Here is a 10,928-nt window from a genome sequence, read left to right as displayed (position 1 = left end):
TATATATATATATATAATAAATAAATAAATACTTGAAAACACGAAGAAAGCGGATATAATCGTGTGGGCTGAAGAAAAGTTTATATCTTTTTTTTCCGGTTTTTTAAATAAAATTTCATCTTTTTTTTTTTTTAAACTGTTGTTTGTTATTTTTTTGCTTATTATTCCCCCCTTTTTTTTTTCTTCATATGTCTATAATTTTTTTTTGTTTTACTCTTCATTTCGACCCCATACATTCTACATTCTTACATAATGTATTTGCATATAGTATACAGTTGTTATTACTTGGAATCACGATTACAAGTAATTGATTACTGTAATTGTTTGTTGTAATCACGATTACAGCTGCAATCATAGTTATGCTATCTTGTAATCATGATTACAAGTAATTGATTACTGTAATCAAAAAAATGTAATCGATTACATTTTTGCCCTACTCAGGTGCAGCTTTAGTGTGATGTTTAAAGTATTTACCTACTACTTTGCGATATGCGCCATCTATAAACTGTTTTGGTTAGCAAAATCAAACCGGAGGAAAGTTACTGTTTATTACATATGGCAACAACTGTTCGCAAAACATTTAAAGCATGTTTCTCATATTGTTTTGTCTTTGTAAACTTAAAATTTCAGGATATTTGCGATGTTAGTTAAATCTTAAACATAATTTAGTGTTGGTAAGTCTATTGTAATTATTTTTTTTGCTGAAAATGTAATAAATTTTTAAACATGTATTTATATATATATATTTATTATGATACCGTAGAATCTGAAGAAACGTGTGTTTTGAAAAGTTCGCGGATAAATTTGCAGACAATGAGCTAATAATATTTGCTCTCTATGCTTTCTTGTGTTCATTTTTGTTTACAGTTTTTGTATCGTATGGGGGATATTTTTCTATTATGATCAGTCGCACCAACTACAATTGCCACGATGCCAAATAGATTTTATACTTGCAAATTGTTTTTTTTTTAAAAAGAAAAACACGTTGACTTTTGCCAGGGGGGATATAATTAGTATTATATATATGAAAAAGAAAATTTTCTTCTTAAATTGTTGATCTGCGGCTCGTGGGAGCTTCTGAACACTTTTTTCTTCTTTAAAATTAAATAAAATTCACAGATTTTGAATCATTTGAGTTATCACTCTTTAGTGCACTCAACTTGCATGTATTCTATTTTAAATCAATGTTGTTTCTCGATTTCTTTTTCAACTATATTTCAAAATTTCGCATGGTTTTAAGAAAAACTATTATTTTTAATACGATATTATGATACCCGAATTTCGAATTAGAGTAGTCAGTTTTAGGCTTACTTTATTTTTCTCAATTTTCCATAAATCCAAACAATGTATACTATAAAACCATAAATCCAAACGATGTATGGATAGATTATTTTTTTTGGCATTTATAGCTATTAATAAAAGGAATAAAAAATTTTTACTTAGCTATCAAAATGATATTTCCAAAAAAAAGAATATAAAAGTTTTGCAAACAATTTAAAAAAAAAATATGGCAATGATTGAAGGATAAGATTAATCTGAAAAAATAGAGATTGAAAAAAGCAAATCAAATGCATAAGATAAAAAAAAGTTATAAAGCTTGAATAATGAAAGATAAAGAATGAAAAAAGCTGAGAGGATGTTTCAGTATCGTGTTCAGTATACATTTTAAACTTGCAAATTTCAAGGAAAAAAACTTGTTGATATTTGCCTGGGAATGGCTTCAGTTATACATTTTGAGTTGGTCCTTTTCTGTGATGTTTTTTTTTAGTTCCTTGCATCGCTGCCTGGAAGTTGCCAAGACTTGACGATTATTTTACCCCGCTGAGAGCATTAGTGTTGGAGAGATTCTGACCTTAATATTTATCTTTGTTTTGGATGTGTGATTTTCCAGATTGTATCTCATTCTGATACAGAAATTTAAAAGCGATTAAGAAAAAATAAAATCCAAAATCTGTGCCTATTATATATTCAAATATGCATAATATATTACAAAAAATTACTCCCCATGATGGAGAATTTTTTAGTATTACTAAAAAGAAAAGAAAAAAACCACTGTCAGAGTACCCTTATTCTGACTCGCAGGTTTGGCAATGATTAATATGAGAATATTTTTCTCTGATTTGATCGACCACAGTTTTTCAGCTATTATGTCATTGGCTTTGATGTTTAGGTATCCTGATATTAAGGATGAGTTTTTCCTACTATTTTTCATTTAAATAATTAAGAAATATTTGCCTTTTCAAAGGAAGTATGCTTTTATTGAATTTTTGAGAGAAAGAAATTTCTTTTTATGCTCTTTCTTAACTACACATGCACGCTTTAAAATTACATTGACTTGATTTGAACTTACAATGATTCATATTTAAAGTAAAATACTTATTACTCTTTTAAAGCCACGATTATGACTTGTGTTTAAAGAATTAAAAAATATTCATCGAAAATCATATTCATGCAGTTTAAAAATCAAACGTCAAAATTCCTATTTATAAAAATTTTTTGTTGAGGTTTTGTGCTTGTCGAAAGTTTTTCCTTTTATCCGAGTCTGTATATCTTCCTTTGTCATTTTTTAATTATTATTTTTCCTTTTATTAACCCCCTAACTGCCGCGGGCGTATATATTCGTCTCGGCCAGATGATGCGTTGATTGCCGCAGACGTATATATACGCTTTTCCGATATACGCCTCGGCCAGATGATGCGTTGATTGCCGCAGGCGTATATATACGCTTTTCCGATGCCCTGCATTCCGCTGCTATAAATAGAACTACACCCCGACTTCAGAATGTAGTGAAATGACTTTGAAAGGGTTTGCATGTATTGCCAATTTCAGGGGAGGAGGAATGGGAAAGGGATGTGTTGGAAAAGTGATATCGTATTTATTGCTTGTGTGTTTCTATATGAGTAAGGTTGGGTTTATTCTTTCGCTTTTGTTTCCCGTGTTTATTCGCTGTGAATCCCGCTATCAGTGCAATGACTGTGATGTTGGTTTATGTGCCCAACCATGTTTCAGGATTTATCATACAACAGCTTAGTTTTAACATCTTTTATATTGAATTTTTATTCTTTAATTTAAGTTTTATATTTTCTTTTTTTCCTTTTTCTACTTTTGTGAAAGTAAACTGTTTTTAACGGTTGCATCTTTTGCTACAATCTGCTACGGTTGCATCTTTTCCCCCCACCAAAACACTGCATAACAAAGCGCACTTGAACGAAAAACGGTGGCACTGGGAAGTGAATCACGTACATTTTACTCGGCAGGTAATAGGTTAAGAAAAATAAATTTTTCTCTAGTGGCCCTGGCCACCAGATAAATTTCTCAGTCATGTCCTTCAGGCAAAGGTAGGTATTGAAACTTCACATTTGTTCTGTTCCTTTATCACTGGGTAAAGCAACTGAAAATACTGTTGGTCAAGGTCATGCACTTGCAATCGTGCCAGATATAGAGAAGATTTCATATGCGAAGCAAAGCAGTCGAAAGAATTCACCCTAGTTTCTTGCTGTTATTGTGAGAAACTTAATGAGTTTATCCCCTATTATGGTCAATGGACCCACAGATCTCTGAATATTATTTCAATGATAGTTTTAAATAGATTTTAAGGTCTCAGACTAATATACCCCTAATGATTTCAGATATTGTTCAAATTATAAAAATGTTATTTTAAGATTTTTCGAGAATCTATCTTTTACATTTAATTTTAATTATTTCAATTGTTTTTTGTTCAAGGATTCTCATAACTTAGATTGTAAACTTCTTGAATATTTTGATTAACATGTTTATTTTATCAACAACTCTTGTTTGTTTTTTTTTGTAGTTTTTTCCCCCTTCTTGCCTACTCCTTCTAAAGTGGACTAACCCTTTTAACTATGAGGTAATGTAAAGGAAGCTATTTGTTTTAATATTAATGATTATAACATTAAAATAAGTATTTTTCCACTCTTTATTTTACCATGATTAAGTTATTTTTATTTTCACAATCCGTTTTCAGGCCGCACTAAGTTCCACCGACTTTATTCATTCGACTTTATTCAGGCCCACCAACTTTCTTCATTTTTAAATGTCATGTAGAAGCTATTTCTCCATCTATGAATAACTAACAACAAATAGCAAAAAGTTAATAAGTTTTTTGCAAGATGTTAGGAAAAAACAGAGTTCTCCCGAGGAAATAAAAAGAGGCAGGGTTTTGAAGGGGCACTCACTTTACACCGAAAAATGTATGAAAATGTGTAATATTATGTAATTGCTGAATTTGATCCTCAATGTTTTTTAAATTACCCTCTTATACTATTTTATGAGTGTATTTATTATAAATACACTCATAAATAATATGAGATATCATCATAAACAATACGAAACATCTTAAACATATCGAAATAAGAAACAAAGTCGTGGTTTATAAAAATAAAAAAAGCAAACTATAAGACAATTTCTGTGCTTATTTTTTTCTTCAAAAAAAGTAAACAAAAAAAAATGATTAATTGAAAAACAACTTTTTTCTATTATTTACATTGAGAATTATGAGAAAATGAACATATACGGTGCATTTCTTTCCCTAAAAAAAATTTATTTATTTAAGAATATTTTTAAAATCATTCAAAATATATAAATATATCCTCTCCCCCCAAAAAAGGAGATGCTTAAAAGAATTTAACGAGTTGAGAATAATCATAAAAGTAACTATTTATAAAACTAATCAGATTATTTTACCAGTGTGTAGTTATTATCTAAACAATATATAAATTTTTTTCGATATGGAATATAAATAAAAAGAGTGTTTTCAAGGGATGGCGACTCATTTTTAGAAAAAGAGCAAAGAGGGTGCATTGATGGGGATCAAAGGGCAGGCAGGGCGGGCCGCCTTTCTAAAAACGCTTAGGGAGAACACTGGGAAAAAATGAAATGAAGTTCAATTAATTTTGACTTTACTGATAACTCTAAATGTTGATCTTAATCGTTATGATAAGATGGAAAATAAGCAACATGATAGACTGTGATCAACAAAAGCAAAGGTGCATTTTTTCGAAGTAAGCAGCAAAATTTCGTATGATAATAGAACTTAGGATCTAACTTAGATAAAAACCTATTGGTTAAAAACTATAAGACTATTTCACGAAACTATTTTGTCATTTTACCTGAAAATTTATGCTTAAAACAAATTTGAATAAAAATTTAAAATTCTGAGCAAGCTGAAAGTTTTTTAATGCTGTAAAGCAAAAAAAAAATCTAAAGGATGCTGAAATCGTTTGACAGTTAAAAAAAATAAATAGGTCCTAAAAAATATTACACTATACTATGTTAGTAGAAAATTTTTTTTAATTAAAGAAATATATATTGTGCATAAATTTAACTAAATTAATAATAGCCACATTTATAAACCTCATTAATACCTACTGATTTCAACATTAAAATTGTTAAATAATGACCAAAATAATATTAAAAAAATCATTGAATGCCTTTTTAAGATACCACTTACGTCAAAAGGTGATATAGAATTATTTCGCTAAATTATTAATAAATTTTCTAAGGTTATCAATTTTTTATTAAATTAAAAATAGTTTTTTGATGTTTATTTAAAGTAATACTATAAAAAAAGTTATAAACTATAAAAATACTATAAAAAATTATTGGGCTGGGTACGTGCCCTCCTGTTCCCTCACGACATTACTCCTACATTTACTTGTACTTCCTGGATACCAGAAATTTGCTGTACAGTAGTCTTAAATAGTAAGTCAATGTATACACTAGAACATAAGGTATATTAATCTAAAATCTGCAATTCATATTTGTGCCTTTTTAATTCAGATGCAGAATATTTTAATGATTAAAAAACAGGGGTATATTTATCTGATTTGCAAAATTGCTTTCAAGTACAGTTAAACTCAGTTAAAACAAAGGCGAAGGGACCACAAAATTTGCTCGTTGTAACAAAATGCTTATAGAAAACAGGTTTATTGAAAAGAACATTAAAGTTCATTCAAACATATTAAATTATAGATATTCTATTTAAATTATACCTTTTTGTGTATTGTGCACAATAAAATAGTTAATTTGCATTGATCTGTCTAATTATCCCCTTGTTTTTGTTTTTCAATTAAGACCCATTGCCAGAAAAACATAATTTTGTTAAAAAAAAGCTTTGTGACTAATTACTAATTTTCAGTTGGTTTCAGAATGTTAAACGAATTTTTCTTAGTAGGGATTAGCTGACTTGGGGAGGGGGAAAACTAATAAATTTTATGAATTTTAAAAATATTGTTCACTAAAATCGGGGTTCACTCGTTAAAAGCTATGGTCCACTAAACATATAACTGGTGTCAACTGTTTCAAATTTCTTCGATAAATGGTGGCTTGTTGTAATAGAGTGTAACTTTACTTTTGTTTTTGTTTGCTAAAGAATACATATATGTAAGTGTTATAAGTTATATCTTTTTTCTCCCCTCATCTTTGACCTCATTTTTTTTCTTCAGCCCCCTTCATAAATTTACAATTATGGAGTATTGTTTAAAATTATAGTTAATAGAGTATTGTATAAATTTAATAGTCAGATTTGTTCTAAATTTTATTTTGAATTTCATTTTAAATTTTTTTAAATAATCATAGTCATGACATTTGTTTTCAAAAACTTCAATATTCATAATCCCTTGTTTATTCATTTATTCTTTTTTTTTTTTTTAACAGTGAATTAGACAATTGGAATCCAATGGCTGATGATTTTGCTTGTCCGAAATTCAACTCTTACAACAGGTAATTTAAATTAAATTTTATACAATTTTATTTTATTTATTTATTTTATTTTTTCCTGTGGCTTGTTATGTTCTGTAATTCTACTTCACTTTCAAAAATATGCACCCTTGGAGCCCAGAGCTTCTATATTTCTTTCTTTCTTTTTTTTTCTTTTTAAGGTAAATCCAGATTTAAAATTGAGTATAAATCCTTTAAAAATACACATGGAAAGTGAATAATGTATAATATGAATAAAAGTAATAAAATAGGATTAGTAATTGAGTTCACAAAATTAAATCTGAAATTTCCATGTTTCCATTCAAAGAGTTGAAAATTAGACAGTCTTTTTTTAATTTTTTATAGTTAAGAAGAGAGAATATCTTTTTCATATGCATTAATTCATGACACTGATTTGATAATTTAGATAACACTTAGCTGAGGCAGGGTTCGTTCTGGTATTCCTGATTTTCCTCATAAAAAGTATCTTGTCCAGGGTTCCCGCGGCCTTGAAAAAACCTTGAAAAGTACTTGAATTTCATTTTGATTTTCAAGAGCCCCTAGAAGTACTTGAAAATAATGTTAAATCCTTGAAAAATTTAAAATGTCCTTAAAAAGTATCTGAAACTCTTAAAAACCACCCCATTTTCCGCATTTCTGTGTTTAACTTCTGACGCACGTAAGTGCGAGATAATAATCTTCCTACCTTTCTGATGATGACGTGTGCTGTCCACGCTTATCAGTTGCTCACGTCACGATTTCCCTCTTTGGTCAACGTGGTCCTCGGCAAATACTGGTTTGACTTAGCTCTGAGTTTGACCCTATTGTAGTCCCTGCTTTTAACTCAAAGAGAGAAATATGAGTTGATGGACTTAGAAGGAGCTTTTTCCCCCTGCAGTAGCCTCCTGAGCAGATCCGTTTTTAAGGATGGGCCCAGACCCCGCGTTCCAATGGGGGCCCCTGAAGTTTATCACATTTCGCTTTTTTTAAATCCTAACTGATTTGTTGAAGAGAAGTATTAGCTAGTGAGAAAGATTGAGGTGAAATAAATAATTGGTTCAGCCATAATCCGACATGTCCGTCAATAGCGACATGTTTCAAATGATGAAATAATATTTTCTTGAAGGGGACTTCTAAAGATAAACCGAAACTTTATTTTTAATGGGGTGATTCGTTTTACTCATTTGCTGCCCCTGCTACACAATTCCGGGAAAGGGGATTATTATATGCTAGCCAACATCAGTAGAGCAATGCTTTATATTTCTTCTTACTTTTGAAAAATAAAATTTTTATTTGACAGAAAATTTGAAATGTGTGTTTCAAATAATACATGCTTTCTTTAATGTATTGACCTTACCTGCTTTTTGAGAGGCATTTTTTTTAAAAATCTAATGCAAATAAAAGTTTAAAAAACTAACTTCGTAAATTGTTATTTTTCTTTTAAATAAAAGCAATATAAAATTTTTAAATTCAATGAATTAAAAAAATATTAACAGTAATTCTATATATACTGCAAAAATTCGTTCATGAAATCAAAAAAATTTCGTAGCTTCTATTTAATATATTATAAAAATATATTATTATTCATTTTAAAAAATTTTATTTTATGATTACATTTTAGGCAGTTCAGTTATGATGACGTTTAGTCAAATTGAAAGGCAAGCACAAAGTGCGTACGATTAATGCTACTGGAAAAAAAATTCAAGTATGATTAGTTAATTAAAACAATCACAGGTTAATTAAAACAGTCAATTCTATATATACTGCAAAAATTAATTCGAAATCAAAAAAAAAAATTCATAGCTATCATTGAATATATTATGAAAATATATCATTGTTAATTTAAAAGAAATTTTTTTGATGACGTTTAATCAAATAGAAAGGCAAACACAAAGTGCGTACGATTAATGCTACTGAAAAAAATTTAATAAATTCAAGTATGATTGGTTAATTAAAACAGTCAAAGTGACGAAAATTGTTGGGAAGAATCTATCAGAAGATGTTAAGGTGAAAGTTGGCAACTGTTTCAATTTAACATGACTGACCGGTAATTAATTTAAAATGCTAATTAAGCTGGGACAATAATTGATTTCTTTTAATAGAGAAGTGGTCAAAATTTTAAAATTGTATTTAAGAACATTTTAAATATCACTGTCTAAATGCTTCTTCCACTTTAAATATTTAAAATTATTAAATAAAAATCTTCTGGTAGAGTTGTTTTTATATATCTCATTGATATTACAGTATTATATAGAACATTCCCCCCCCCTCCATCTTCCCTGTGACTATGTTGTAGAAGTTCAGCTTTTTTTTATTTTTGTCCGCTTTATTTGATTCTTTTTTCAATCATATTTTACCACAGACATTCAAAAATTATTTATTATATTTGTTAATGATAGTTTTGTTCTTTACATATCATTTAAGATGCATGAGTTTTTTACTAATAAATATCTTTTAATAATTTTAAGTAGTATGTTTTCCATTTTCTTTACTCTAACTGTAGATTTGTTATTATAAATAAATTTGAGTGTACTTCGTTTTCATTTTTGTATAGATTGTTTGAAATGTTCCTCTTTTTTTCATGACTTGTCCGGATCTTTGCTTATTCAGAGATTGTATACCTAGCTTAAAATAGGCCTTATGTAAAATTCAAATCCGACATTTTTATGCATGATGAATTTTATCCTTGACTTGATGTCAATCACCCTTTGCTTTTTTTTACACTTAGATTACAGAGCAATGGAAGTTTTATTTTTCAGGACTGCTATTATCGTCTAACATTTATCGTCAACTGACTATTATTGTCAAGACATTTTGGTTTAAAATTTTAAATAAGTCTTAAAAAGTCCTTGAATTTTATTTTTAAAGTAGAGCATGAACGCTGCTTGTCCTGATTTTAAGCTTTTTATCCTGATATTCCTAATTTTTGTGTCTCTGCCTAATATTTGTATCTATTTTTTGAATTTCAAGTAAGGATTTTAAATTCTTGTCATAAATCATCAAAAAATTTAAAATTTTAATTAATAATGTTAGTAAAAATCACAAAATTCATTAGTTCAAACTTGAGGATAGTCCTCTAATTATATGCATGGTTTAAACAATTAGTCTCATCCTCAGAATTCATTAATTTATACTTTTTGGGAATTTAGTCATTTTATAAATTTCTATGTTGATAAATTTGAGGCTCATGTGCCATAAGGCAAAGTTAATGGTCACCACTGGCTCCAGGGCATCTAAATTTTACTAATGTATACCTGCCAACTTTTAATTTTTCAAGGAGGATTTTCTCCAGTGGCGATAAAGTAAAAGATTGAATTATTATTAGAGGCTCTAATATCTTTCATTTTGCTCAGAGTTCATAAGTATCATCATAAAACTATTGGGTTGGAGGGAAAGTTCTGTCGTATTTTAAAGAAAATATTTGAATTCATTTATAAACATATGCGTTTAATATTAATCAATTTTATATGCTTCGTTATTTGTTACAACCTGTTGCCATCTTTCAGGTAACCTGTGAATTCCTGTTTTGTAGAAGTTCTCGTCTGTAGAATTGAAATAGTCAGCAACTGCCTTAGAAACACTTACAAAAGACTTGAATTTTTTACCCGTTAGATAATTTTGCAGAGATCTGAAGAAATAACAATCGGATGGTGCAATATCAGGTGAATACGGTGGGTGACTAAGGATTTCCCATCCCAACGCATTCAGTTTTTGTAGTGTCACCATTGCAGAATGCGGGCGAGCATTATCGTGGTGTAACACTATTCCCTTTCTGGACGCTAATGTTGGCCTTTTTTCTTTGATAGCTGCATTCAATTTATCTAGCTCATTGCAGTACAGATCCGCGTTGATGGTTTTTCCCTGTTTCTGCAACTTGTAGTACACTGGACCTTTCCTTTCCCACCACAAACAAAGCAGTACTTTTCGCTGATGGATACTTGGTTTTGGAACTGTTGCTGATGATGTTCCTGGTTTGCAGTAGGATTTTTTTCTCTTAATATTCTCGTAAAGAATCCACTTTTCATCTCCAGCAACCAGCCTGTCCAAAAACGGCTCCACATTGTCTCTAATCAGATGTGATGAACACATTCTTACACGATCAGATAAATTCTTTTCCGTTATTTCATGTGGAACCCAAACACTTTGCTTTAACACAAACCCAAGAGATTTAATGTGATCTCCAACAGTTGTATGATGAATGCCAAACTCTT

The 10,928-nt window shown here is 29.4% G+C and overlaps 1 protein-coding gene across 2 annotated transcripts in view; it reads left to right on the top strand.

Moving 5' to 3' along the window:
• Window positions 1–530: 530 nt before the first annotated feature.
• Window positions 531–10,928, top strand: part of LOC107449610 (protein tudor) — a 65,414-nt gene continuing 55,016 nt past the window's right edge. The window contains exons 1-3 of one of the 2 annotated variants that reach the window (XM_071177393.1): window positions 540–674; window positions 3,812–3,868; window positions 6,676–6,741. The gene's annotated coding sequence lies outside the window, so the exon portion shown is untranslated. Of the gene's footprint in view, window positions 675–3,811; window positions 3,869–6,675; window positions 6,742–10,928 lie in introns of both variants that reach the window. The other variant, XM_043044029.2, reaches the window with a different exon arrangement.

This window comes from Parasteatoda tepidariorum, chromosome 2, assembly GCF_043381705.1.
Source record: "Parasteatoda tepidariorum isolate YZ-2023 chromosome 2, CAS_Ptep_4.0, whole genome shotgun sequence".
Classification (NCBI taxonomy): Eukaryota; Metazoa; Arthropoda; class Arachnida; order Araneae; family Theridiidae; genus Parasteatoda; species Parasteatoda tepidariorum.
The sequence above is the reverse complement of the archived record's forward strand: the minus strand, read 5'-3'. Positions and strand labels throughout refer to the sequence as shown.